Source organism: Epinephelus fuscoguttatus, linkage group LG9, assembly GCF_011397635.1.
Source record: "Epinephelus fuscoguttatus linkage group LG9, E.fuscoguttatus.final_Chr_v1".
Lineage (NCBI taxonomy): Eukaryota > Metazoa > Chordata > Actinopteri > Perciformes > Serranidae > Epinephelus > Epinephelus fuscoguttatus.
Window position 1 is genome coordinate 46226382 of NC_064760.1, and position 27669 is coordinate 46254050.

At 43.0% G+C, this 27669-nt stretch overlaps 1 pseudogene; it reads left to right on the forward strand.

Annotated features, from left to right (window-relative positions):
- Positions 1-1096: 1096 nt before the first annotated feature.
- The window catches only part of LOC125894692 (cytosolic endo-beta-N-acetylglucosaminidase-like), a 38570-nt pseudogene continuing 11997 nt past the window's right edge, over positions 1097-27669 (forward strand).

Below are 27669 nucleotides of genomic sequence, written 5' to 3' on the forward strand. Positions count from 1 at the left end.
TACATACATATATTTATTTATTTATTTCAAGAATAGTGCAGCCCCAATATATATATATATATACATGCATACACACATCTTTTGGTCTTTTTTTTTTTTTTATTCCTTTTATAATACAATTAAACTATGGTTCTACTTTGTTTTGTGGTTTTAGGGGCACTTATCTCACTTAGAAGAGCCATGGGGTGGTGGTAGAGTGGCGGAACAGCTGCCTATCTATGTATAATTATGACCACAAGAGAGGTCCTATTTCCCTTCTGCCTGTGCTCTTTTAAAATTGGATATAACACTTTCCGCCTCTCGTTGATTTCCCTGGGGAACTGATCGTTCATACCGAACGAAGTGCCTTTTAGCTCTCGTCCTTTACTCTTAACGAGCATTTTCTGCTGATAATGTTCGAATTTGGCGATGATCGGACGAGGACACTGACCTCCTCGGGGTCCGAGCCTGTGGACGCGGTGAAAGGTGATGTTGTTGACAGTCTCCGTCGGGATCTTGAGAGCCGTCACCATGAACTTTTTACCTGGACTTCTGGGTTGTCTGGTGTGCTCTCCAGGATGCCAGAAATGATTAAATTGTCTCTCATGCTTCTGGACTGCACGTCGAGTTCAGTTTCCTTCAGGAGTTTATTTTCCTTTTTGAGGAGATCTACATCTGAAGCGACCGCTGCTAAGGTGGAGTGGAGTTCAGCGTTGTCGCAGGTTAACTCATATCGCAGCGGTGCCTGGATAGTGTGACGTGTGTGGTTGTGCTGCTGCCGTGGTCCTGCCGGATGCCTCCTGCTGCTGCTGTTATCATTAGTCATACTTCTACTGTTATCATACACATATTATTGTCACATATGTATACAATCAGACATTTATATATACTTTAAACATATTGTACCACAATAACCAGAATTATAATTACAGTAGAATTATAATATCATAACTTTCATTAATGTTGTTGTACGCTACTGTCATTACCGTCTGTCCTGCATCTCTCTGTCTCTCTCTCTCGCTCTCTCTCTCTCTCTCTCTGTCTCTGTCTCATTGTGTCATACGGATTACTGTTAATTTATTATGTTGATCTGTTCTGTACAACATCTATTGCATGTCTGTCCATCGTGGAAGAGGGATCCCTCCTCAGTTGCTCTTCCTGAGGTTTCTACCGTTTTTTTCCCTCGTTAAAGGGTTTTTTGGGGCGAGTTTTTCCTTATCCGCTGCGAGGGTCCTAAGGACAGAGAGATGTCATATGCTGTAAAGCCCTGTGAGGCAAATTGTGATTTGTGATATTGGGCTTTATAAATAAAATTGATTGATTGAATTGACTTTGTCATTATGGGGCACTGAGTGTAGATTAATGTGGGGAAAAAAAAAGAATTTAAATGATTGTAGCATCAGGCTGCAACATAACAAAAGTGACAAAAGTGAAGGGGGTCTGAATACTTTCTGAATGCACTGAATCTACTATGCAATGTCATGTCATGCTCTCCTTTGTTGTTAAGGTTTGTCCAGGGCACCAATGCAGAGGCTCCATATGCCTTCTACCACTGGCAGTACATTGATATTTTCAACTACTTCACACACAACCTGGTGACCATTCCTCCTGCTGTGTGGACCAATGCTGCACATAAACATGGAGTCATTGTTCTTGGTGAGTGAAAAGGCTGAATATAGCAGAACCAGGTCCAATTTAGTAATGCTGGATATTATCATTTGATATAGAATTTGATGCACAAATATTTCAGTACTGTCTTAATCAGGCTTTCTGTCTTCATTTTTAAAATGTTCCATTTCCCAGGGACTTTGATCACTGAGTGGACTGATGGAGCCGCAGTGTGCGAGGCCTTCCTAAAAGATGAGGAGTCATACCGGGCAGTGGCTGATAAACTAGTCCAGATCAGCCACTGCTACGGCTTTGATGGCTGGCTCATTAACATAGAGAACTCCCTCAGTGTGAGTGATACTTCTAAACTGGCCATCACTTTACTTACACTAATATTCTGTGCCCATCAATAAGCCATACACTGAGATACTCAGTTATGATTTTGATTTTCTAAATCAAAATTTGGGGTGGCATGGTGGTGTGGTGGTTAGCACTGCCGCCTCACAGCAAGAGGGTTGCCGGTTCAATCCCGGGTGCGGGAGCCCTTCTTTGCGGAGTTTGCTTGTTCTCCCCGTGTCAGCGTGGGTTCTCTCCGGGCACTCCGCTTCCTCCCACAGTCCAAAGACATGCAGATTGGGGATTAGGTTAATTGTTCACTCTAATTGTTAACTCTAAATTGTTCGTAGGTGTGAATGTGAGCGTGAGTGGTTGTCTGGTGAGTGGTTGTCTGTCTCTGTGTGTCAGCCCCCCCGCGACCCTCATGAGGATGAAGCGGTTAGAAGATGAATGAATGAATGAATAAATGAATAAATAAATCAAAATTTGGAGGCCATAAGTTAAAAATTAATTTACCAAGTCAAATTATAATTTACGACGTCTAAAAATAATAACATGCTTAGTCTTTACTTAATATGAGTACTTTTATTTTTTTTTATACCTAACTCTCCAGCATAGATAGGGTTTCTTCTTAACTCCACTGTCAATTTGATTTCCTGTTAAGCATACATTTCTGTACTTTGTACAGCCTTAATGTGCCCCTTATTTGGATGACAGCCACTTTGTGTCATTTATTTGCTTAGCACAGCCTCTAAATTCATGAATGCAATGTGGTTTGCCTTCTCTTAATGTAAAAATAAAATATGTGTAGCTTTTATAAGAACAAATGGGCTATTGCTCAAAGGCAAAAGAATTCTATTACAGTGCACTAGTACAGTTAGAATTAAATGAAGTAATATTCCTAGCAACTCCATTTTGAGACCTGTAGACAGATCCCAGCCCATCCACATTAACTTGCAATTTTTACTTCTTTGTACAAATATTTTGAGGATGAAATATACTGAATTTTGTGATCCCTGTCTATTTGTCCAACACTACTAGCAGGTCAAAAATGTAACTCAACCTGTGAAGTATTTCACCATCTGAATATATATATATATATATATATATATATATATATTTATCATAGTTGTTGAATGGACTGCCATTAAATGTGGTACACAGACATTCAATTCAGGATAGGATTAATTGCAATGGTTTTGGTGACGCTTTGACTTTTCATCTAGCGACACCATTGGGTCACATTTTAATGTGTCCATTACTTGAGTTTACGAACAAATACTTGCAGAACTAATGACATGCCCTTCAGCCTCAGGCGGAGATTGTGTTCACTGATGATTATCAAATGTTAGCATGCTCAACATCACACATTTTGTCGTGGCTTTCTCTTTAACATCTTGATATTTACCATGCTAACTGAAGAATGCAATGTCCTGCGTGTTCTGTCCCCTGCTGGCAGACGGATGCAGTGAAGAACACACCTTTGTTCCTGCGCTATCTGGCAGACCAGATGCACGAGCGACTGTCTGGCAGCCTGGTCCTGTGGTACGACAGTGTGATCGAGAACGGACGGCTAACATGGCAAAATGAACTCAACCAGTCCAACAGGTAGAGACATCGGTTCCTTTATGGTTTGAAAACTTAAAGTGAAACAGACAACCCCAATTTTTCCAAGTGGTATTATTATTATTATTTTTTTTAACAATATTTTTATTGAGAGCAAGGCATATGTAGACAGTTATACAAAAAGATAATATTTTTTGATTTTTCACAGAACACATAAAAATATAACCCCCCACCTACACCCACCCACCCTAAAACATCCAGTGCATCCCAATCTAAGGAAATAAAATAAGTAACCAAATGAATACATAAAAGTTATGATATTGATGGGTTAAGATATCATTCAACAGATATGAATAGTTAAACAAAGAAAAAAGGAAAGATAAAGTGGAGGTAGCTAGTTCGAAAATAAAGCTTGAGAATAAATGAGGAGGCTGCGTTTGCTGTGCGACATCATGCAACATCCCTCAGGATCTAGTAATCATGAATTTATGAGTTGTCAGGGAGGGTTGGAAGTTTGTTAATAAAAGACATTACTGGGTTCCAGGTGGAATAGAAGAGGTCTCTCGACCCTCTAAGTGTATATTTGAGCTTTTCTAGGCTTAAATGAAGCATAAGGTCATTCATCCATAAGGAGGTGCTGGGTGGTTTGGGGGATTTCCAATGTAACAAAATCCTTCTGCGTGCAAGTAGAGTTGTAAATGCTATAATGTCCTTATGTTTATTGATAATCTGCTGGTCAGCTGGCACTATGCCGAAGATGGCAGAGTAGGCGTTAGGTTGCAAATTTATGGACAGTGCCTGTGAGAGAATTCTGAAGATTGCTGACCAGTAATCTGAGAGGGAAGAACATGACCAGGACGTGTGTTAATGTTGCAGAGGCAATATGACATCTGCTACAATTCTCATCCGCCTCGGGATAAATTCTGGCCAGCCTAGACTTGGAGAGATGGGTTCGGTGCAAGACTTTAAACTGAATTACACCTAGCCTAGCACATGAAGTAGTTCCATTAACTCTCTTCAGAGCTTCAGTCCAGGATTCCTCAGGTATTGCATCCCCAAGCTCCTCCTCCCATTTCCCTTTAATTTTATTGAGAGAGGTGTCTCCGAGAGATGATATGTTGGAATAGATTCTTGAAATGAAGCCTTTTCGATTGGAAGGAATTTGGAGGATATTATCCATAGCACTAGGGTGAGGTACATTGGGGAATTTTGGATCTAGATTTTGCATAAAATGTCGGACCTGGAAATATCGAAAACGGCTTGAGCCGGGGAGGTTGACTTTTAGAGAGAGATGACCAAAGGTGGAGAAGACACCTTCGCTGTAGAGATCTTTAAATTTGGAGAGGCCAAGTCTTTTCCACAGGGTAAACGTGTTATCTAATCTAGACGGGACAAAAAGGTGATTGTCACAGATAGGGGCCAGAAGAGAGAAATCTGTGAAACTGAAGTGGTTTCGAAATTGTGACCAAATTCGTAAAGTATTAATGACAACAGGGTTAGAGGTATAGCATGGAGTAGACAGAGGGAGTCTCGAAGTAACCAAGGCGGGAAGCGATGTCAGAATGCATGACTCATTTTCAATTTCACACCACGACAGCTTTGGAGCATGAAACCAGTATATGATTTTCTGGATATTAGCTGCCCAGTGATAGTGAAGCAAATTTGGCAAACCCAATCCACCCTGGGATCGATGTCGCTGCAGAAACCTTTTTTGTAGTCTCGGCCCCAAAATGAATGATGATATAGTTTTATCAATGGACTGAAAGAAGGATTTTGGGAGAAATATAGGGAGACATTGAAAAAGATAGAGGAATCGGGGTAACACATTCATTTTAATACAGTTGATCTTTCCAGCCAGTGAGAGATTAATGGACCTCCAATTCTGTAAGTCATTATTTAGTTTATCAATGAGGGGTGTGAAATTTTCTTTGTATAGTTTAGAGAAAGTCCGTGTAATATTGATTCCTAAATATCTAAAGCCAGATTTAGATAGATGAAATGGCAGGTCCCTTTGTGGAATTGCAAGAGCTAGGTTGTTCACTGGAAAGCACTCACTTTTCGTAAGATTAGTCTTATATCCTGAAAAGTTACCAAATCTATGCAACATCTGAACTATGTGGAGACACACCGCACCGGGTCAGACACATACAACAGTAAGTCATCGGCATATAGAGCCACCTTGTGGTCCCTTCCCCATCTAGTAATTCCATTTATTTCTGGGGATGATTTTAACATGATAGACAGAGGCTCAATTGCGAATGCAAACAAAAGTGGACTTAGTGGGCACCCCTGACGTGTCCCTCTTGATAATGAAAAAAATTCCGATCGCTTCCCATTCGTGGCCACTGATGCCTTTGGTGAGGTGTATAGAAGTCTAATCCAGGCAATGAAAGTGGGTCCCAAACCAAAGGCCTGTAGACATTTAAATAAATACGCCAACTCCACTCTGTCAAAAGCCTTCTCTGCATCCAGGGAGATAACCACTTCTGGTACCTCCCCGGATGCAGGAGAGTATATGACATTGAGAAGGCTCCGGATGTTAGAGAAGGAGTGATGACCAGTCATGAAACCTGTTTGGTCAGGGGAGATCACCTCATCTGTAACAGATTCTAAACGCCAGGCAAGTGCCTTAGCTAAAATTTTAATGTCGCTATTTAACAATGAGATGGGCCAATATGATCCACACTGTGTTCTGTCCTTCCCCGGCTTCGGTATAAGTGTTATGGATGCTTCAGTTAGCGTTTGTGGCAAGGCCCCGGAGCCCAACGAATCATTAAACATTTCTAGAATAAGTGGTGCTAGTTTGGCTGAAATTTTTTTGTAGAATTCAATTGAATATCCATCAGGGCCCGGGGCCTTGCCGCTTGCATCGCAAATCGCATTTAAAATTTCTGTTAGTCGAAAGGGTAGTTCTAGTTCTGCTTTATGGGTGGGATTGATAACAGGGGCGTTTAAATTCTTGAAAAAGTTGTGCATATCCGTATCATCACTGGGTGCTTCCGAAGTATAAAGTTTTGAGTAGAATGCTTTGAAGGTATTGTTGATTTCGAGGGGGTCTGTAGTAAACTCCCCATTTTCTTTTTGTATTTGTGTAATCTGTTGACCGGAAGATTTACATTTTAATTGATGCGCTAGCAGTCTACCAGATTTTTCACCATGTTCATATACAAAGCCTCGTGATTTCAGTAATATACGTTCTGTCTTTTTACGATAATAGTTCATATTTGGATTGAAGATCCAGCTTATTTTTATAAAGTTCTGGAGTGGGAGAGGCGGAGTATTGCCGATCTATGTCAAGTATTGAACTGAGAAGTTGTTCTTGTTCTTGCTTCCTAGCTTTATTAACCCTAGATGTGTAAGAGATAATATCCCCCCTTATTACCACTTTAACTGTGCGTTCACACTGGACGCGAGTGAAAGCGAATTGCACGCGCGTGACGCGAGTAACGCGCCGCGCGTAACGCGTGTGTTTAGACGCCTCACCATTTTGTTAATTCGCGTTTATCGCGTCGCGCGAGTAGCGAGCCCGCCCATTTTCACTTGATAACAACATCTTGCCCGCCATTCTCTCCTCAACCATGGCTGAGATAACCACCATCGCTGCGCTGTATCTGCTCTGGAAGTCCCAGATGCGTCGGAGGGCCAAACGCGCTTTTGGGTTCACCCTATCCTGCAGAAGCGCATCCAGCTCGGCGAGTTTCACCACCTGCTCCAGGAACTCCGTCTGGATGATAGCCGCTTTCAGCGGTACTTCAGGCTGACTGGGGCCCAGTTTGAGGACCTGTTGGCGAGGGTTGGTGCTAGGATCTCCCGGCAGGACACTGGCTACAGGCGCTCCATTTCAGCTGCGGAGCGCCTGTCCATCTGTCTCCGGTGAGTAGCAGTTTATTGTTTATTGTCAAAATCATTAAATATTCACTTTACCTAGCAAGTCATACGTCGGCTTATCTGACACTATAGTGGTATGAACCCACATTTAGCTGTGATTCAATTTCAATAAACGGATCAAAAGTATAATGTAATAACGGCATAATATAATGATAATCTTTATTTGTATAGCACCTGTTATACACAATGCAGCTCAAAGTGCTTTACAACAAAAAAATACATGCACTGTGTGCTTCACTTTAAAAATAGACATGAAATGAACAAAAAACATGTTAAAAACGTAATGGTACATAAAATTACACACACATACATATACAGTATATAAGATAACAGCATGTAAAAGGCTGATGAAATTACTAGTCTACTTCATGATGTCGATTTATGAAAGGTCTGAATTCATGTGCAATTTGTACAATTTATGGGTAAATCCTAGATCTTGACCTGCTTGTCATGCATTTCAATAGAAAATTAGCTCATTTTATCCACTGCAATAATGTAATAGCATAAATACTTGAGTACTTTCACCTGTTCAGCCATATCAATAAAATAGTACAAGTAACAACAGATTTGATGTAGACTGCCACCTACATTCACTTCAACTCAGCTAAATTTAATGTTTTCTTCTATGCTGCAGATACCTGGCCACTGGTGACTCCTTCAGGACCATTGCAAACAGTTTCCGCGTTGGGGTCTCCACTGTTTCCCTGATAGTTCCAGCTGTAGTCACAGCTATTTGGGATTGCCTCGTGGAGTTCATGGCTGTGCCCACCACAGAGGAGTGGAGGTCCATCGCAGAGGGGTTTGAGGAGCGGTGGAATTTTCCTCTCTGCTGTGGCGCTGTGGATGGGAAGCATGTGGTCCTGAAAGCCCCTGCACATTCGGGATCCCAGTACCACAACTACAAGGGGACATTCTCAATAGTCCTCCTTGCTGTTGGATTCCCAGTATTGTTTCAGGGTGATCGATGTCGGGGGCTACGGCAGGACCAGTGATGGCGGTATCCTGGCCAACTCAGCCTTTGGTCGAGCGCTTCGCTCTGGTACCCTCCAGCTGCCTGCTGACCGGCTGTTACCAGGAGCTGACCACAGGGGACCCCAGCCACATGTGTTTGTCGCGGATGAGGCCTTTCCACTCCGGAGAAACCTCATGAGGCCATTCCCCGGGCGCACACTTACCAGAGACCGGCGGATCTACAACTACCGTCTATCCCGGGCACGGCTGGTGGTGGAGAACGCCTTTGGGATCCTTGCATCCCAGTGGCGGATGTACCGGCGTGCCATGGAGCTCCAGCCCGACATTGTGGAGAAGTGTGTGAAGGCGACCTGTGTCCTGCACAACTTCCTGCGGAAGACGACCCCAGCGCCTGCAATGAGGGAGAGCATCTCCGATGGCGTGGTGGAGCCTCTGCCAGGTCTGGGAAGACTGGCTGCAAACAACTCAGCAAGAGAGGCCATCAGGGTTCGGGAGACCTTCGCAGCTTACTTCTCGGCAGAGGGAACGGTCCCGTGGCAGGCCAACGTCTAGTGTGCAAGCACTCACAAAACGGCTCTTTTAAGAGCCACCTACACGTTACTACTGAGCAAACATCCTGCAATATTTATTTTCTTTTGTGTACTTTATGTTAAAAGCTTCTGCACAGGTGGAACCTACACAATACATTACACAATGTTCTGTGTGTGCAATAAATATATGAAATCAGATGAGAATTGTTTCTGTAGGAAAGAAGACAAAAGACAGCTGAGGTAGATTTTTTTAATATATACATACATATATACAGTACAGGCCAAAAGTTTGGACACACCTTCTCATTCAATGCGTTTTCTTTATCTTCATGACTATTTACATTGTAGATTCTCACTGAAGGCATCAAAACTATGAATGAACACATGTGGAGTTATGTACTTAACGAAAAAAAGTGAAATAACTGAAAACATGTTTTATATTCTAGTTTCTTCAAAATAGCCACCCTTTGCTCTGATTACTGCTTTGCACACTCTTGGCATTCTCTCCATGAGCTTCAAGAGGTAGTCACCTGAAATGGTTTTCCAACAGTCTTGAAGGAGTTCCCAGAGGTGTTTAGCACTTGTTGGCCCCTTTGCCTTCACTCTGCGGTCCAGCTCACCCCAAACCATCTCGATTGGGTTCAGGTCCGGTGACTGTGGAGGCCAGGTCATCTGCCGCAGCACTCCATCACTCTCCTTCTTGGTCAAATAGCCCTTACACAGCCTGGAGGTGTGTTTGGGGTCATTGTCCTGTTGAAAAATAAATGATCGTCCAACTAAACGCAAACCGGATGGGATGGCATGTCGCTGCAGGATGCTGTGGTAGCCATGCTGGTTCAGTGTGCCTTCAATTTTGAATAAATCCCCAACAGTGTCACCAGCAAAACACCCCCACACCATCACACCTCCTCCTCCTCCATGCTTCACAGTGGGAACCAGGCATGTGGAATCCATGCGTTCACCTTTTCTGCGTCTCACAAAGACACGGCGGTTGGAACCAAAGATCTCAAATTTGGACTCATCAGACCAAAGCACAGATTTCCACTGGTCTAATGTCCATTCCTTGTGTTTCTTGGCCCAAACAAATCTCTTCTGCTTGTTGCCTCTCCTTAGCAGTGGTTTCCTAGCAGCTATTTGACCATGAAGGCCTGATTCGAACAGTCTCCTCTTAACAGTTGTTCTAGAGATGGGTCTGCTGCTAGAACTCTGTGTGGCATTCATCTGGTCTCTGATCTGAGCTGCTGTTAACTAGCGATTTCTGAGGCTGGTGACTCGGATGAATTTTAACAGTTGTCCAATAGGGCTGTCGGCTGTGTATTAACCTGACTTCTGCACAACACAACTGATGGTCCCAACCCCATTGATAAAGCAAGAAATTCCACTAATTAACCCTGATAAGGCACACCTGTGAAGTGGAAACCATTTCAGGTGACTACCTCTTGAAGCTCATCGAGAGAATGCCAAGAGTGTGCAAAGCAGTAATCAGAGCAAAGGGTGGCTATTTTGAAGAAACTAGAATATAAAACACATTTTCAGTTATTTCACCTTTTTTTGTTAAGTACATAACTCCACATGTGTTCATTCGTAGTTTTGATGCCTTCAGTGAGAATCTACAATGTAAATAGTCATGAAAATAAAGAAAACGCATTGAATGAGAAGGTGTGTCCAAACTTTTGGCCTGTACTGTATATATATAAATCTTACAGTATAAAACATAAAAAGTGAACATATATACAAATAACGTGTCTACTCTACAGAGAACAAAAAGGAGCAGGCTTGGGTGAACAATTTGAAATGGAGGCCTCAAGGACACCTATTTTTAAAAAACGGACAAGCGTGGTTTGTTCCCTGCAGAGACTGTTGCACCATTAGCTAAAAAGCTGCTCACAATGATCCAAATTTAGCACAACAGGGCTGGCTTCAAAAATTAATTTGTGTATGTGAAATTTCACATACTCCTTCCGCTGGGGCGACAATCTCTGCAGGGAAGGAACCAGGCTGAGGAGGAACATTTCATCCTCCGAGGGAGGCTGACGAGGAGGATCAGGTGGAGCAGGTGGACCAGGCCTCTTGAGGGCCTCCAGGAGCAGCTCCTCAATTTGGCTCTGCCTGGTCTCTCCGTCCTCCCTCCCTCTCTTCCTGGCCCTTCTCGTCACTGTGTGAAATGGAAATATATTTTTTGGAAACATAAACTGCTGCGTCAATCAATTCAAAGGTCTAAGTTACACAATATCTAAGTAAATATTTGTTAAAATATTGAAATCAGGCAACAGACAAAAAGATATGAGTCAAACTGAAAGTAACTTTAAAAGGTACTTTTCATGGTGAAAAACACCATGCAAAAATTATACTCATACCGTTGGGTGCTCTCCCTCGTGCAGCAGCAGGGGCAGTGGCGGGGCCAGAAGAAGAGCCAGAAGCAGGGCCGTCAGCAGGAGAGGCAGCAGGAGCAGGTTCTGTGTCACTGCTGTTGGGAGAGTCCGGTGCTTGGTGGTCTGTAGTAGTGACAAAGGTGTCTTTAGTTTTTTTGTTACATTTTAATTGTCTCAATCATTCTAGCTTTCACTGTCAATTACAGCACAAAAAGCATTTTACAAATGCACCCATATTAACTCATCATACAGTCCCAGCCATGGTAATATCTAGCCTCCACAAACCTTTAATGCAGCGATGACTTCTGGTGTTTTTGTGTTCTTCCATGGGCTTGTTCCATTCAATATACAAGTGTTTTAATTTCAGGTTTTGTAGGTGAGAATACATACTAATATAGGGTATTTTCAAATCGTCTTTGCCAGTATTTATAGTACAGGCTGTGAAAAGAAATCTCTATACTGAGACATCTATACAAGTCAGTTATCCATCGATACAGAAATCTCTTCCATAAGTTTGCAATGCTTTATCTGTGTGCATCTTCATCTGTCAACAAACCTCCAGACTCAATCCCTGAGGGGCCTGCTGCCTCTGCCTGGTCCTCGACCGGCCCTGCTTCCGACTCTCTGTACTCTGTGGCCCTATCCTCGACCCCCCGACCCATGTTGCCGCTGGTCTCCCTCGGGGTTATGAAGGGGTCGAGGAAAGAAAGGACCGCAGAGTACTTCCACCTCTTCACTGGCCCTGCCGCTGCCCCGCTCTTTTTCTCTGCCTCCTTCCTCCTTTCCTTTAAATAAGTGTCCCTGAGGCTCTTCCATTTCTTTCGACACTGATCCACTGACAAAAAACACAATCGGTAATGTTAACAGACAAGTACGTTATGGCGGGGAAGCCGGCTGTGCTAACAGGAGCTAAGCTAGAGCTAACGTTAACGTTCATAGTACAACCATTCTGCAAACTAATAAAAGACACATATTTACAGAACTTACCAGGTACACCAGTCTCCTCGGCGACTTTCACCCAAGCCTGCTCCTTTTTGTTACGGTCTCTGTAGAGTAGACACGTTGTGTCGTAGAGCTCCGGGTAGCCACACACCGCAATCACTATCTTCTCCTCCATCTTGGCATCAACAACTGAACGTCAGGGCGTCAAAACGTCACTGACGTCAGTGACGTCAGGAGAATCTCAACGCTGATTGGCTTTCGCGGTACAGAGTCACGTGAATTCGCCTCAAAAGTTCAATATTTTCAACTCGAGCGATGAGGCGTTGGACGCGAATTTCGCGTCTATCGCGCCGCGTCCATCGCGTCTATTGCGTCTATCGCGTCCATCGCGTCGCGTCTATCGCGTCCATTGCGCCGCCCGGCGCGAATTCGCGTCTAATCGCGTCTTTGCATTGACTTTGTATGTAATCTTGACGCGCGAATTTGCGAATTCGCGTCCAGTGTGAACGCACAGTAAGAGTCCGCCAGAGCAAGGAGGGGGAGATATTATCCTTCTTGTTGGTTTCTAGGAAATTATCAATGGCTGTTGAAATCATTTGGCAGAATCCTTTGTCTGTCAGTAGCGAAGTGTCAAATCTCCATGGGGCCCGGTCAGAGAGGTTAAGTGGGAAGGAAAGGTCTAGTATTACTGGGGCATGGTCGGATTCAATTATGGTGGAATATTCTATATTTTTAACAAAGGGGAGTAATACACTGTCTATGAAAAAATAATCGATTCTGCTATACGAATGGTGAACATGTGAAAAAAAGGAGAATACTTTACTATGGGGGAAGCGGAAGCGCCATGGGTCAAAACATCCAGTTTGGTTCATGAATGACGACAATATTTTAGCCATTTTGGAGGGGGTTTTGGACTTTGGGTTGGAACGGTCCAAGGAGGGGCTGATTGTACAATTTAGGTCTCCTCCAAAAATTAGGCAGCGTGAGTTTAAGTCAGGTATAGATGAGATTACTTTTTCTATGAATTTCTCATCGTCCCAGTTGGGTGCATATATATTAACCAATATGACAGGTTTGTGGTACAGGGACCCTGAAACGATAATAAAACGGCCTTGTGGGTCAGATATAATGTTAGTGGCATTGAAGAGTGCTGTTTCATGAATTATAATTGCTGTGCCACTTGACCGGGAATTGAAACTTGAATGAAAAATTTGGCCAACCCATGTTTTTTTTAATCTGATGTGGTCTTTAACCATTAAATGTGTTTCTTGCAAAAAATCAACTTCACATTTTAAAAGTTTAAGATGTGCAAATATTCTGGCTCGCTTTACAGGTCCGTTCAGACGTTTGACATTCCATGAAATAAATCTTACATTTTCCCCTCCTGTATTCTGATTAATTCCCTGTGTCCTGTTCATGGTCTACTAGATCTATCAGTAAGGTTTGTGGGAATACATGATCCGTCGCACCGCAGCCCCCCATTCACACCAGAGAGCATATAAAATCCTCCACTTAAAAATAGATAGTAAAATGGTGAAAACAAACTTGTAAAACTGCTGAGATGGGTTTGAAATCCAGGGATGTACACACCCAATACCCTAATAACTCTAACAGAACCCCCAATTACCCAAGATAACAACAGAACGTGATACAACAAAATAAAATCAATGCCTATGTTTTCCTCCCCAACTGAGGGAAACTGCAGGCTCACCACATCACCCCTGTTCTTCCGGGAGTGCGTCCTCATTAACCCTATTTTCACTTGAGTTACTCCCAATCATTTTGTGCAAAAGTAATAACAACGCTATACAATAGCAGCGGGGCTTTAACTTAGCATCAGGTATTAAATTGCCAATTTGAAAATAATAATATTTACATGCGACACGGGCTGTTTCACCACTTGTGCCTAGAGTAACCAGACAGCAAAAAATAAAATAAAATAAAATAAAATAAAGGATACCTGAGTCCAGCGATGAGAGCGAGTGTAAATACTGTTTATGTTCAGTCCAGTTAGTTAAGTCCAATGCCTGGTGTAAAGGCCATTCTTCTCAGTAATGAGCGCCACCAGACACGGTTGTTTTTATCACTCCTTGCTTACCCAGCGGTTGTAAAATTCCTGGGCGTCTTCAGGTGACTCGAAGGTGAGCGTCTGCGCCTCAAAGTTACCACCAGGCGAGCCGGGTACATCAGGCGGAACCGGACTCCCTTCTCGAAGAGTGCCTGTTTCACATTGTTGTAGGCTGCTCGTTTCCTCGCCAGCGCGGAGCTCAGGTCGGGGTAAAGCCTCAGAGCTCTCCCCTGATACTTCACCACATGGTTCCTGGATCATCGTAGGGCTGCCTCCCTCTGCTGAAAGCGAAGAAAGCGCACGACGAATGGTCTAGCTGGTTTTCCCTCTTTCGGTTTTGGACCAGGTGACCGGTGAGCCCTCTCCAGTTCAGGCGGATCAGTAAACACGTCGGGACCCATACACTCCACCAGGAGCTCAGAGATAAACTTGACCGGGTCCTTACCGCGTCTCGCTGCCCTCTGGGATGTTCACTATTCTCAAGTTGGATCTGCGTGACCATGTCGCCTCACGGTCCCACAGTGCTTGGTTCTGGGTTTGGAGACGTAATTGTGGCTTCGGCTGTGGTCAGTCGTTCAAAGTTCTCTCCGGTGATGGTTTCCGCGGCTGTAAGGCGGGTCTGAAACGAGCCGACCGTGTCCTGGAGGGCATCCATGGCTGTCTGAAGTGGCTTTAAAGATTCTTGAATCAGCCCAGATACATCATCCTTCAAGCCGGCTCTCTGCTTCGCAAGTTCGGCCACCAGTCATGACATGGAGATGGTGTCAGTGGCATCTTCTCGGACAGGTAGGCTAACGTTAGCAGTTTTGCCATTAACGTCAGCGGAGGCTGTATTAGCTGCCATGGCTGAGAGTTTGCTAGCTATGCTAGTGCTAGCTCGTGTTGCGACTGGGGTTGTCTGCTATTTTTCACCTGTTTAGAGCAGCTCATTTTGGTGTCAAAAGTGTCAGAGTGACTTTATAACGCTGTGACAGGATGATAGAAGAAAGTCCGACGTTTAAGTAGGAAGTTTGGCAAGTGTGATCGGGAGACCTAAAGTCGACGTCTGCACTCTCACATCGTTACCCGGAAGTCCCCAAGTGGTATTATTATTGGTGTTGCAAGTTTTCTTTTCTGTTTTCCTCTGAGCCTTGCCTGCTCTAAGGCTCTTTTTCTTTTGCCGGGTAGAGTTTCCACAGTTTCTTTCATTGTTCCTTTCTCTGCCATTTCCACTACTGGGGATAGTGACTGCAGTACTTTCACTGATACTGTTTGGTAACCAGGGATAGCCACTGGGAAATCTGCGCTATCCTCTTCCCAAAGGTTGACACCCTTCTTTCGTGTTGTAAATCTAGCCTTCATTTTCCCGGGAGATTGTAGCCAGTGGCAGGCAGAATTGCATTGTGAAAGCGAGGCTTATGAGTAACCAATCTAAACACTGATGGTGTCATTATTCTGTAAGAAAGGACAGTACACCAATGTAAGTGGGATAGAAAGCCACAAAATGTCCACAGGCTGAGATCAATGCATAAATAGTCTATTTATTGAAGACATCTGTGGTACAGCCCTGCGCGGGACTGTTTTCTTCAACCCGCTCCTGCCCGCTCCCGCTAAATTTCTGACCATTACCGCCACAACCGCAATGTGTGTATTACACTCCCGCCCGCTCCTGCAATGTGTATGTCCACTCCCACCCGCACCATAAAACTCGGAGAATTAATGCCCGCACAATAATAGAGATTGATGATTTTGTGTCTTCTCCGTCCTGCAGGAGAAAACACGTCATTTTATAGGCTGTTAATAAAGTGATTCATGGGGTTGTTTGTTTCATTTCCTGGCCTGCATGTCTTTTGATGCACTGGTCAGGAATAGTGCTCCTATTTTGTTGTTTTCATTTAATTTTTAACGAAATAAAGGCTGTTTCATATTCTATTCTCCTTCTCTGTATTTTATTTATTTTTCTACCTTTATATAATCACGCAGTGATTGAGGTTAAGGCAGGCCTGGCGCCAGGATGAAGTTACTGAGGGGGCGGTTAAAAATTACGAGGGGGCAAATCTTTATTATGCAACATAGGTTCACACAGTGAGTTATAAAGAGCGCGAAGCCGTGTGTAATTGTCACGCGTAATGACAGCTCGTCGCCAGTGAAACACAATAAACTGCACGTCTTCTTTCATGTTTGTCTCATGACAGACAGACAGGTGGAGCAAGCGGCAAATTGGTATGAAAGCTGGTTCAGGCCAGGGCATATTTGTCTATTTATGAATAAATATAGAGTGGAAATGCTTATGCATGTGCACCAAGATCCTGCAGTGGGTTTTTTTAGCCACCCGTTCCTGCCCGCAGCAAAGTCCAAACCGCCCGCTCCCACAATATTTGCATTGGGACCCGGCGGGACCCAGTCCCAATGCAGCCCTCTAATCTGTGGACTGATGATAGTCAGGGACTGAAATGTTAACTGCTGTATATTCACAATCATGTTTTTGAGCTTCAAGCACTTTTTTGTGCACAAATGTTCTAAATAACTGTACTAGTTCTACAGTGATCTCAGCCTGTGGACCTTTTTGTGGCTTTGTAGCCTAGTTACATTGGTTTGCGGGTATCTCTTCTGCTGTCCTTTCTTGTTTGACCTGTACTGACACACCCAATACAACCTTTTTTGTTGCCCAAGCAGGCACAGTTTCACAGCAGCTATAGCCATTATACTGTGCAATCATCATTTAAACTTCACAGTGAAAAGTTAAGGCAAAAAAAAAAAATCCTTTTCCACCTGAAAATTAGCAGCAGCTAGCATCCACCAGCCTTGCAGCAGCTAGCCTCCACCAGCCCTGCAGCAGCTAGCCTTCACTAGCCCTGCAGCAGCTAGCCTCCACTAGCCCTGCAGCAGCCTTGCAGCAGCTAGCCTCCACCAGCCCTGCAACAGCTAGTTGCACTCAGCTATTGTTTTTCATCATGGCAAATGTAGTGCTTGCTCTTCTGGCTTTTTTCTCTCTGCCTACCATCAGTGAACTTGAAGTGGTTGGGAACAGTAGGCATCCCATTGAATACAGGGAAGACTGTATTACTCTTCATCATTACTTGCTTCCCAGAAAAGGCACCGGCTGGATTACCATTTTTTTCAAGTTCTGTCCCACCCGGACCATGCATTGTACTGATGATGCCATTTTGCCTCACTTTGTTGTATTATTTAGTGCATATGACTGGTTGCTATCGCTTTATTCTTATCCCCCAAGTCCTAGCAGTCCAAGGAATAGGCATAGTTCTATTCAACCAGTATCTACACATCCAGTGAGGAAGAAATGTTTTATTTTTCTTTTGCTTTTATTGTCTGGTAATATTGAACTCAACCCCGCCCTGATATAAACTGTTTTAGTACTCCAATTGATTTTAAATCCAGATCAGGGCTTGGTGTTGTACACCTAAATGTCAGAAGTCTATTGCCAAAACTTGACCTAGTTAAAATCTGGGTTAAATCAACTGATACTGACATTCTTGTCCTATCTGAAACTTGGCTAAAGAAATCCATCACAGACAAAGACATTGCTATTAAAGGTTACAATGTTTATCGTTGGGCGGCATGGTGGTGTGGTGGTTAGCACTGTCGCCTCACAGCAAGAGGATTGCCGGTTCGATCCCAGTTGTGGGAGCCCCTCTGTGTGGAGTTTGTTCTCCCCGTGTCAGCGTGGGTTCTTTCTGGGCACTCCGGCTTCCTCCCACAGTCCAGAGACATGCAGATTGGGGACTAGGTTAATTGATAACTCTAAATTGTCCGTAGGTGTGAATGTGAGCATGAATGGTTGTTTGTCTCTATGTGTCAGCCCTGCGATAGTCTGGCGACCTGTCCAGGGTGTACCCTGCCTCTCGCCCGATATCAGCTGGGATAGGCTCCAGCCCCCCCGCGACCCTCAAGAGGATGAAGCGGTTAGAATGAATGAATGTTTATCGTTGTGACCGTCCCAGAAAAAGTAGTGGCATAGCAATTTATGTCAGACAGAAATTTCATGTTACTGTTCAATCATCTCTTTCCCTCAGCAGTCAATTTGAATTTCTTGCTCTGAAGTTGGAGCTTCTAAATGGCCACTTTCTCACCATCGTAGGCTGCTATAAACCGCCCTCTGCTAGTAGTGAGACTTTATCATCATTGAATAAACAGCTTTCGACTTTAGACTTCAATGAGATTCTTCTCACAGGAGATCTGAACTGGGATTGGTTATCTTCTGTTTCTGATAGTTTTAAATCTATGAGTGATTCTTTTAACCTAACACAAATAGTTAACGGGTCAGGACACCCAAACCTTAAATGTCCAGAGAAATCCTCTCTTCTTGATTTATTCTTAAATAATTCTCCTCATAAATATTCAGATATTGGTATTTTTGCAAATGACATGAGCGATCATTGTGTTATAGCCACTATCAGATGAGTTAAGCTCCCAAAAGCAAGGCCATGTATTATTCTAAAACGTGATTATAAACATTTTTGTGAGCAGGGTTTTCATCATGATTTATGGCACTTTGATTTGTCCAAGATCTCACTTTTTAATGATGTAGAGCTGGCCTGGAAGTACTTTTATGATGCTCTTAGTATTATTATAAATAAACATGCCCCCCTCCGCAAATTTAGAGTGAAGGGTAGAAATAATCCTTGGTTCTCCCCTGAGTTGTCCAGTCTCCTTAAAGCAAGGGATGATGCCTGGGCTAAGGCCAGAAAATCTAAATTCCATGATGACTGGCTGATATTCAGACAGCTAAGAAATCGCTTTACTTCCCTTGTTAAAAAGGCTAAGTCTGATTTTTATGTTGGTAAAACTACCCGTAACCTAAATGATCCTAAGAAGTTTTGGAAAGTAGTCAAATCTTCATTTGGGGATGAAACCACATACGAATTGCCTGTTTGCATACTAAAAGATGGACATACTCTAGCTGACAAACCAGCCATTCTTAATTATTTTAATGAGCACTTTGTTTCTTCAGGATCTCTTATTTGAGTCTTCACATCCACATCAATCAAATGTACAAGGGGTTTGCCTTCAATCACCACCTTTTAATGCTACTGCTTCAGGATTTGATCTGACTCCTTTTGATGTAGCTGAGGTCCTTAGGGCTCTACAGCAATTGGATCTAAGTAAATCTGCTGGACCTGACAATCTTGAGCCCTTCTTTTTGAGGTCAGCTGCAGATTTTATAGCAGAACCTCTGTGTCATATTTTTAATTTAACTCTTTCTGAAAATAAGATTCGAGAATATGGAAGTGTGCTTATGTTCTTCCCCTGCTGAAAGGTGGTGATCCCTCTGTAGTTAACAACTGTAGGCCAATCTCTAAACTGTGTGTTCTCTCCAAAGTTTTAGAAAAGTTGGTCAGTGAACAACTCAAATGCTTTTTAGATGCTCATGGTCTCCTCTCACAATATCAGTCAGGTTTTGAAAACAGCACAGTACAATAACTGCCGCTGTTAAAGTGGTAAACGACATCATAGAGGCACTAGACGGCTGGAAATATTGTGCAGCTCTTTTTATAGACTTGTCAAAGGCATTTGACACAGTCGACCATGTCATTCTTGCAGATAGACTCCAAAAGATTGGCTTATCTAACCAGGCTGTAAACTGGTTCTCTAATTAATTATCACGTAGAACGCAGTGTGTCCAGGCCGCCGGGTCTTTTTCCTCTTTCCTCCCTGTTCTAAAGGGCGTGCCTCAAGGTTCCATATTAGGGCCACTGTTGTTCACAAATTATGTGAATAATCTTTGTGATAATTTATCTGATGCTGTGTCCCATTTTTATGCTGATGATACAGTAATTTATTGTTAATTTATTTATCTTCTTCTTCAGCTTTAAAATCGTTTGAGTTGTTGCAGTCAGCCTTTGACATTGTTCAGTTCTGTTTGACTCAGCTCAAGTTAGTGCTGAATGCAGATAAATCAAAGACCATGCTATTTTATCTCAATGAGTATTTTACCTGGTTAAATAAAGTATATTGATTGATATTGATTGAATCTGTATGGTCCTTTTTCTCTTTAGCCTGAAGGACATGATGTTCATGGTTTCCCAAAACACTTTGAAATGTGGACTCGGCAGACCACAGCACACTTTTCCACATTGTGTCAGTCCAGCTCAGATGAGCTCGAGTCCAGAGAAGTCAGCGGTGTGCCTGGATGTTGTTGATGCATGGCTTTCACTTAACATGGTAGAGTCTTAACTTGAATTTGTAGATGCAGCAATGAGCTGTGTTTACTGGAAGTGATATCCTTTATTCAGTCATGTTAGTCTTAAATGCAGGGATCAAAGGTCACTGGCATCTAGTATTGGTTTTCAGCCTTGTCCCCTAAGTGCAGAGATATCTTTGGATTTTCTGAATCTTTTGATGATGATAATTTGGATTGTAGATGGTAAAATCCCCACATTATGCTTTGAGAAGCGTTGCTCTTAAACTGTTGGACTATTTGTCCACAGAGTTTTTCACAAAGTAGTGAACCTTGTGCCATCCTTGCTTGTGAACAGCTGAGCCTTTTGATTATGTGTTTTTCATACCCAATCATGATACTGTCAGCTGCTAGCAATAGCTTGTCTGCAATCGCGTGACTATTATGATGTGCAAAATTCAGATGGAGGGCAGGAAGTGTCAATTGGAAATAGAAGAATGTGACTACATAAAAGAGTTAGATGAACCTGCAGGCAGCAGGTATCGTCAGAAAATTGAAACTCATGTTGGATGTGATCCATACAAATGAATCAATCAATCAATCAATCAATCAATTTTATTTATAAAGCCCAATATCACAAATCACAATTTGCCTCACAGGGCTTTACAGCATACGACATCCCTCTGTCCTTATGACCCTCACAGCGGATAAGGAAAAACTCCCCAAAAAACCCTTTAACGGGGAAAAAAAAACGGTAGAAACCTCAGGAAGAGCAACTGAGGAGGGATCCCTCTTCCAGGACGGACAGACGTGCAATAGATGTCGTACAGAACAGATCAACATGATAAATTAACAGTAATCCATATGACACAGAGAGAGAGAGAGAGAGAGAGAGAGATGAAGGTAATGACAGTATCTTACAACAACATTAATGAAAGTAATAATATTATAGTTATAGTTCTGGTTACTGCGGTACAATATGTTGAAAGTATGTATTAATATCTGGCAGTATACATGTGTGACAATAGTCATATTTGTATAATAACAGAAGAAGTATGACTAATGACTAATGATGGCAGCAGCAGCAGGAGGCATCTGGCGGGACCACGGCAGCAGCACAACCACACACGTCACGCTGTCCAGGCACCGCTGTGATATGAGTTAATCTGAGAGACAGTGGAGCACAAAGGCTCCGGAGAAGAAGCCGAGTTAGTGACATCCAGAATGGCCGGGTTAGCTAGATGCAGTAATAGGATACGAGAGAGAGAGAGAAGGAGAGAAGGGGCCCGGTGTATTATAGAGGGGTCCTCCGGCAGACTAGGCCTAAGTCAGCCTAACTAAGGGCTGGTACAGGGCAAGCCTGAGCCAGCCCTAACTATAAGCTTTATCAAAGAGGAAAGTCTTAAGTCTAGTCTTAAATGTGGAGACGGTGTCTGCCTCCCGGACCGTAACAGGAAGATGATTCCACAGGAGAGGTGCCTGATAGCTAAAGGCTCTGGCTCCTGATCTACTTTTGGAGACTTTAGGGACCACAAGTAACCCTGCGTTCTCAGAGCGCAGTGTTCTGGTGGGATAATATGGTACTATGAGCTCTCTAAGATATGACGGAGCTTGACCATTTAGAGCTTTATAAGTTAACAGTAGGATTTTAAATTCAATTCTGGATTTTACAGGGAGCCAGTGCAGAGAAGCTAAAACAGGAGAGATATGATCGCGTTTCTTAGTTCCTGTTAGTACACGTGCTGCTGCATTCTGAATTAGCTGGAGAGTTTTTAAGGACTTACTAGAGCTACCTGATAATAGAGAGTTACAATAATCCAGCCTTGAGGTAACAAAAGCGTGGACCAATTTTTCTGCATCTTTTCGGGTCAGGATAGGCCTAATTTTCGCAATATTACGCAGATGAAAAAATGCAGTCCGTGAGGTTTGCTTTAAATGAGAATTAAAAGACAAATCTTGATCAAATGTTACTCCGAGGTTTCTTACGGTAGTGGCAGGGGCCAGAGCAATGCCATCTAGAGAAACTGTGTCATCAGATAAAGAGTCTCTGAGTTGTTTGGGGCCAAGAACAATAACTTCAGTTTTGTCTGAATTTAACATCAGGAAATTGGTGCTCATCCAAGTTTTTATGTCTTTAAGGCAATTATGGAGTTTAGTTAATTGATTGCTTTCTTCTGGCTTCATTGATAAATACAACTGAGTATCATCCGCATAACAATGGAAATTTATAGAGTGATTTCTAATGATGTTACCTAAAGGAAGCATATATAGAGTAAACAGGATTGGTCCGAGCACAGAACCTTGCGGAACTCCAAAACAAACTTTAGTACGTAAGGATGATTCATTATGAACGTCAACAAACTGAAAACGATCAGATAAATAAGATTTAAACCAGCTCAGTGCTGAACCTTTTAAGCCAATTAAGTGATCCAGTCTCTGCAGCAGAATTTGATGGTCAATTGTGTCAAACGCCGCACTAAGATCTAATAAAACAAGTACAGAGACGAGTCCTTTGTCTGAAGCAATCAGAAGGTCATTTGTAATTTTAACTAGAGCTGTCTCAGTGCTATGATGCACTCTAAATCCTGACTGAAATTCCTCAAATAAATTATTATCCTGGAGAAAATCACACAGCTGGTCTGCGACTACTTTCTCAAGGATCTTTGACATAAAGGGAAGATTAGATATTGGTCTATAATTGGCTAACACCTCTGGATCCAGGGTGGGCTTTTTTAGTAGAGGTTTAATTACAGCTATCTTAAAAGACTGTGGTACATAGCCTGTTAATAAGGATATATTGATCATATCTAATATATGAGTGTTAACTAAAGGAAAGACCTCCTTAAGTAGCCTAGTTGGGATGGGGTCTAAGAGACACGTTGATGATTTGGATGAAGAAATCACTGCAGTCAATTCTTGAAGAGAAATTGGGGAGAAGCAATCTAAATATATATTAGATTTTACAGCTGTGTTTGAGGTTAGATAGGTACTATCTGAGGGCCGGAGGTCATGAATTTTGCCTCTAATAGTTAGAAGAAAAGTGGTTTTTCCTATAACTTGACCAATTTGCCTGTTCATTAATATCCAACATTGTATTGCAATCTCTCCATAACAGGATGTTTTTCGATGCTTGTGATGGTTTCTTCACCAACTACAACTGGACAGAGCAGAACCTGGAGTGGATGAAGGACTACAGTGGGGTCCAGGGCCGCCAGTCTGACGCGTCTATATTGGAGTGGATGTGTTTGCCCGAGGCAACGTGGTGGGAGGAAAGTTGGAAACCAATAAGGTAAACACTGTGGAACATGTGTTTCTGCTTATGAAGAAGCATTGATCTAGAGCCCTGTGTGGGACTGTTTTCTTCAACCCACTCCTGCCCGCTCCCGCTGAATTTCTGACCATTACCGCCCACAACCGCAACGTGTGTATTACACTCATGCCCGCTCCCGCAATGTGTATGTCCACTCCTGCCCGCACCCACAAAACTCTGAGAATTTATGCCCGCACAGTAATAGAGATTGATGATTTTGTGTCTTCTCCCATCCCGCAGGAGAAAACACGTCATTTTATAGGCTATTAATAAAGAGATTCATGGGGTTGTTTGTTTTGTTTCTCTGGCCTGCATGTCTTTTTCGCACTGGTCAGGAATAGCGCTCCTATTTCGTTGTTTTCATTTAGTTTTTAACGAAATAAAGGCTGTTTCTTATTCTATTCTCCTTCTCTGTATTTTATTTATTTTTCTACCTTTATATAATCACGCAGTGATTGAGGTTAAGTCAAGCCTGGCGCCAGGATGAAGTTACTGAGGGGGCGGTTAAAAATTACGAGGGGGCAAATCTTTATTATGCAACATAGGTTCACACAGAGAGTTATAAAGAGCGCGCAGCTGTGCGTAATTGTCACGCGTAATGACAGCTTGTCGCTGGTGAAACACAATAAACTGCATGTCTTCTTTCATGTTTTGTTTTGTTTTTGTTTTTTTTCCCCCCACTGTCTCTACAGCAGAGAGAGAGCAGAGAGAGAGCAGAGACCTCTGAGGCTCACCCTTCTGATGAAAGATTGTTACACTTGAACAGTTTTAAATTAAAACAGGACGGCACACGTTGTGAAGGTAGATACTGTCTCTATAAATGACTTTATAGTGGAAGAGGAAGAGAGATTTCCTCGTTTGAAGCCTGAGTGGAGCTGACTTGTGAAGCAACCTGTAGCACCTTAGCTTGCTTTGCTAAGCTAATGGCTACATCCAGCCCTCCCGATGAAAACCAGCAACTCGTTAAGAAAAGCAGGATCATTGCCAACCTCAAGGAAGACATCCGAAGGCTGTCAGTGGAACTCAAGTCCCAATCTGAGCTGCTGACAAACACCATGGACGTGGCTCACGAGCAGTTTCTACAGATCTCCTCGTTAAAAGCTGCCCTTCAGGACACAGTAGCCTGGGATCCTACCTCCTCTCCTCCGCAGTCCAGCAGTTCAATGCCCCGTCGTAAGCCGCAATGGTCGGAGGTGGTCTGGTTACGGAGCAAAAAAAGGACCTCGCTCGGCATCGGTCTCTCATCCCACCTCAGCCTTTCCAACAGATTTGAGCCTGTCATCGCGGGTCGAAGCGCCGGACTCCGATAAGCTCAAGGATGATGCAGCCCGTTCCACGTCTCCCCAGTCCGGGAGTCATACTCTGCCGGCAGCTCCCCTCCCGGCTGAAAGCTGGCAGGCTCCCCACGCGGACAGCTCTGTGTCCCCCCTCGCACACACCACGGAAACAGAGCGGCAACAGAGGAAACACAGTGGCTTAACTCATAAAGGTGAGACTATGCAACTGAGCAATAACAAAGTTAACGGGTCACAAGCCAGTGCCAGGCCAAGAGCGAGAGAGCATTCTGCCAAAAACAAAGCTAAGAGGATAGACACTATTCTGATTGGGGATTTTATGACAAGGCAGGTGGAAATGGCCAGACTGAAAATCTAACTGTGAATAACACATCAGTCAGAGAGGTGGCGGCTATGTTACCAGACATCATGTCTACACGGCCACATATTAAGAAGATTGTTATTCATGCTGGCTCATTTGACATCCTCACGAATAAATCTGGGTCTGAGACCCTAAAGAAAGACTTTTTGTTTTTATTGGAAACACTTAAAAAACTTCACTCAGGGGTGTCTTTCATCTCTGGACCTATCCCAACACTCAGCAGAGGTTGCGAGTCCTTCAGCAGACTCCTTGGCTTAAGAACCTGGCTGTCATCAGCCTGCCTCGAGCAACAGGTTGGATTTATTGACAATTTTAATACTTTTTGGAACATAAAAAGCCGCTTCATGCCAGATGGGATTCACCCAAACAACCTTGGCTCCAGACATCTTGCTGCAACATACATCACACCATCGAGTCATCTTATCAGAACACATATGCATTGATAAGCAGGAAGGTCAGTACACAGGGAGCAGACAGACAGACAATTACTGCTCCCAAAACAACAACCGCCTCCCATGATGATGACGTCACGGTCTGTGACTCTGTCCTCCACATCACAAGAAACCTGCAGAGATTGTCTCTGTCCCAGCAAGAATGTCAAGAAAAGAAGAGATAGGACAAGTCACCATGCCGCTTTCCCCCTTATGCCGGCAATTTCACTCAGCCGGTGGCATGGCAAAAATAAAAACAACTGCAGAAACTCAAGGACGGTCAACCCATCAAATCTGATATGTATCTCATGTCAATCACAGTCTGTCTCTAAACTTATGCCAGATAACGTTTCACAGCTAGCACTTCTAAATATCAGGTCTCTGGCTGGCAAATCCTTCTTAATCAATGATTTTATTAACAAGCACAAACTTGATTTTATGTTTTTAACTGAAACTTGGCTAGGTCAGGAAAATAGTGCAGCAGTTTTGATTGAGACAACCCCTCCAAATTTTAGTTTCTTTAGTGAAGCAAGAATACATAAGAGAGGAGGCGGAGTTGCCACTCTGTTCAAGGACAGCTTCCAGTGTAAGCAAATGTTTTATGGTCAGTTTGACTCCTTTGAATATGTTGCCACTCAGTTAAAATCCCCCTGTCGAGCAATTTTAGTGACCATCTACAGACCCCCCAAATATGATGCAAGGTTTTTTGATGAGTTTGCCAAATTGCTGTCTATTGTGTGCATGGATTTTGACTGTGTTGTTTTAGTGGGAGATTTTAACATTCATGTTGATAATCTTGCAGATGGGTGTGCTAAAGAAATGTTAAATATTCTGGATAACTTTGGGATTTCTCAGCATGTCACAGAACCAACACATAACAGAGGACACATATTAGATCTAATTATTTCCAAAGGTCTTAATATCTCTGAGGTTGTGGTGAACGATGTCGCTTTATCTGACCATTACTGTGTTTCGTTCAAAATGACCACCCCTGCTAATCTTATGAAAAGTGAAGCAGAGGTGATCAGAAAGCGTTATATAAATGATAACACCTGTGCATTATTCACCTAGGGTTTTACACCATCACCAACCCTGCCCTCACCTCTAGTTGATGACCGTGTAAGCAGTTTGTTGTGATTGATTCTAGATTGATTCTATCGCCCCAGTTAAGACCAAAGTTCTGTCAGGTAGGAAAAAGGCACCCTGGAGAAACGCCACACTGGTTAAAGAATACAAAAGAGTATGTAGACAAGCTGAACGCAGGTGGCGAAAAACAAACTGCAGGTATATTACGACATTTATAAAGAGAGTCTTCACATCTATAACCAGGAACTGAAGAATGCAAGGCAATCATATTTTTCAGAGATTATCAACAGAAACAGTAATAATGCCCGCACACTTTTTTCTGTAGTGGACAGACTGACCAACCCCACAGCATCACTCCCTCCTGAACTACTGTCCAACAAGTCATGTAATGACTTTGCAGCCTTCTTCACATACAAAATATTACAGATAAGACATGCAGTGTGCAGCTCCAGCTCAGGAATGATAACACTTGTGCCTTCCTGTCCTCTGGTTAATCTAGGACATTTTAGCCTCCTAGATTACACAACTCTAACAGAAACGGTTTCAAAATTAAAGCCCACAACATGCTGCCTTGATATTCTGCCTTCACACTTTTTTAAAACCATTTTTAACTGCATAGTTCTGGATGTACTGCAGATAATAAATACTTCTCTTAAAGCAGGCCAGTTTCCTCAGGCCTTGAAAACTGCAGTAATAAAACCTCTCCTAAAAATCAAATCTGGGCGCCACAACAATTAGTAACTATAGGCCAATATCAAATCTGCCATTTGTGGGGAAAATTATTGAAAGGGTTGTCTTCCAGCAAAC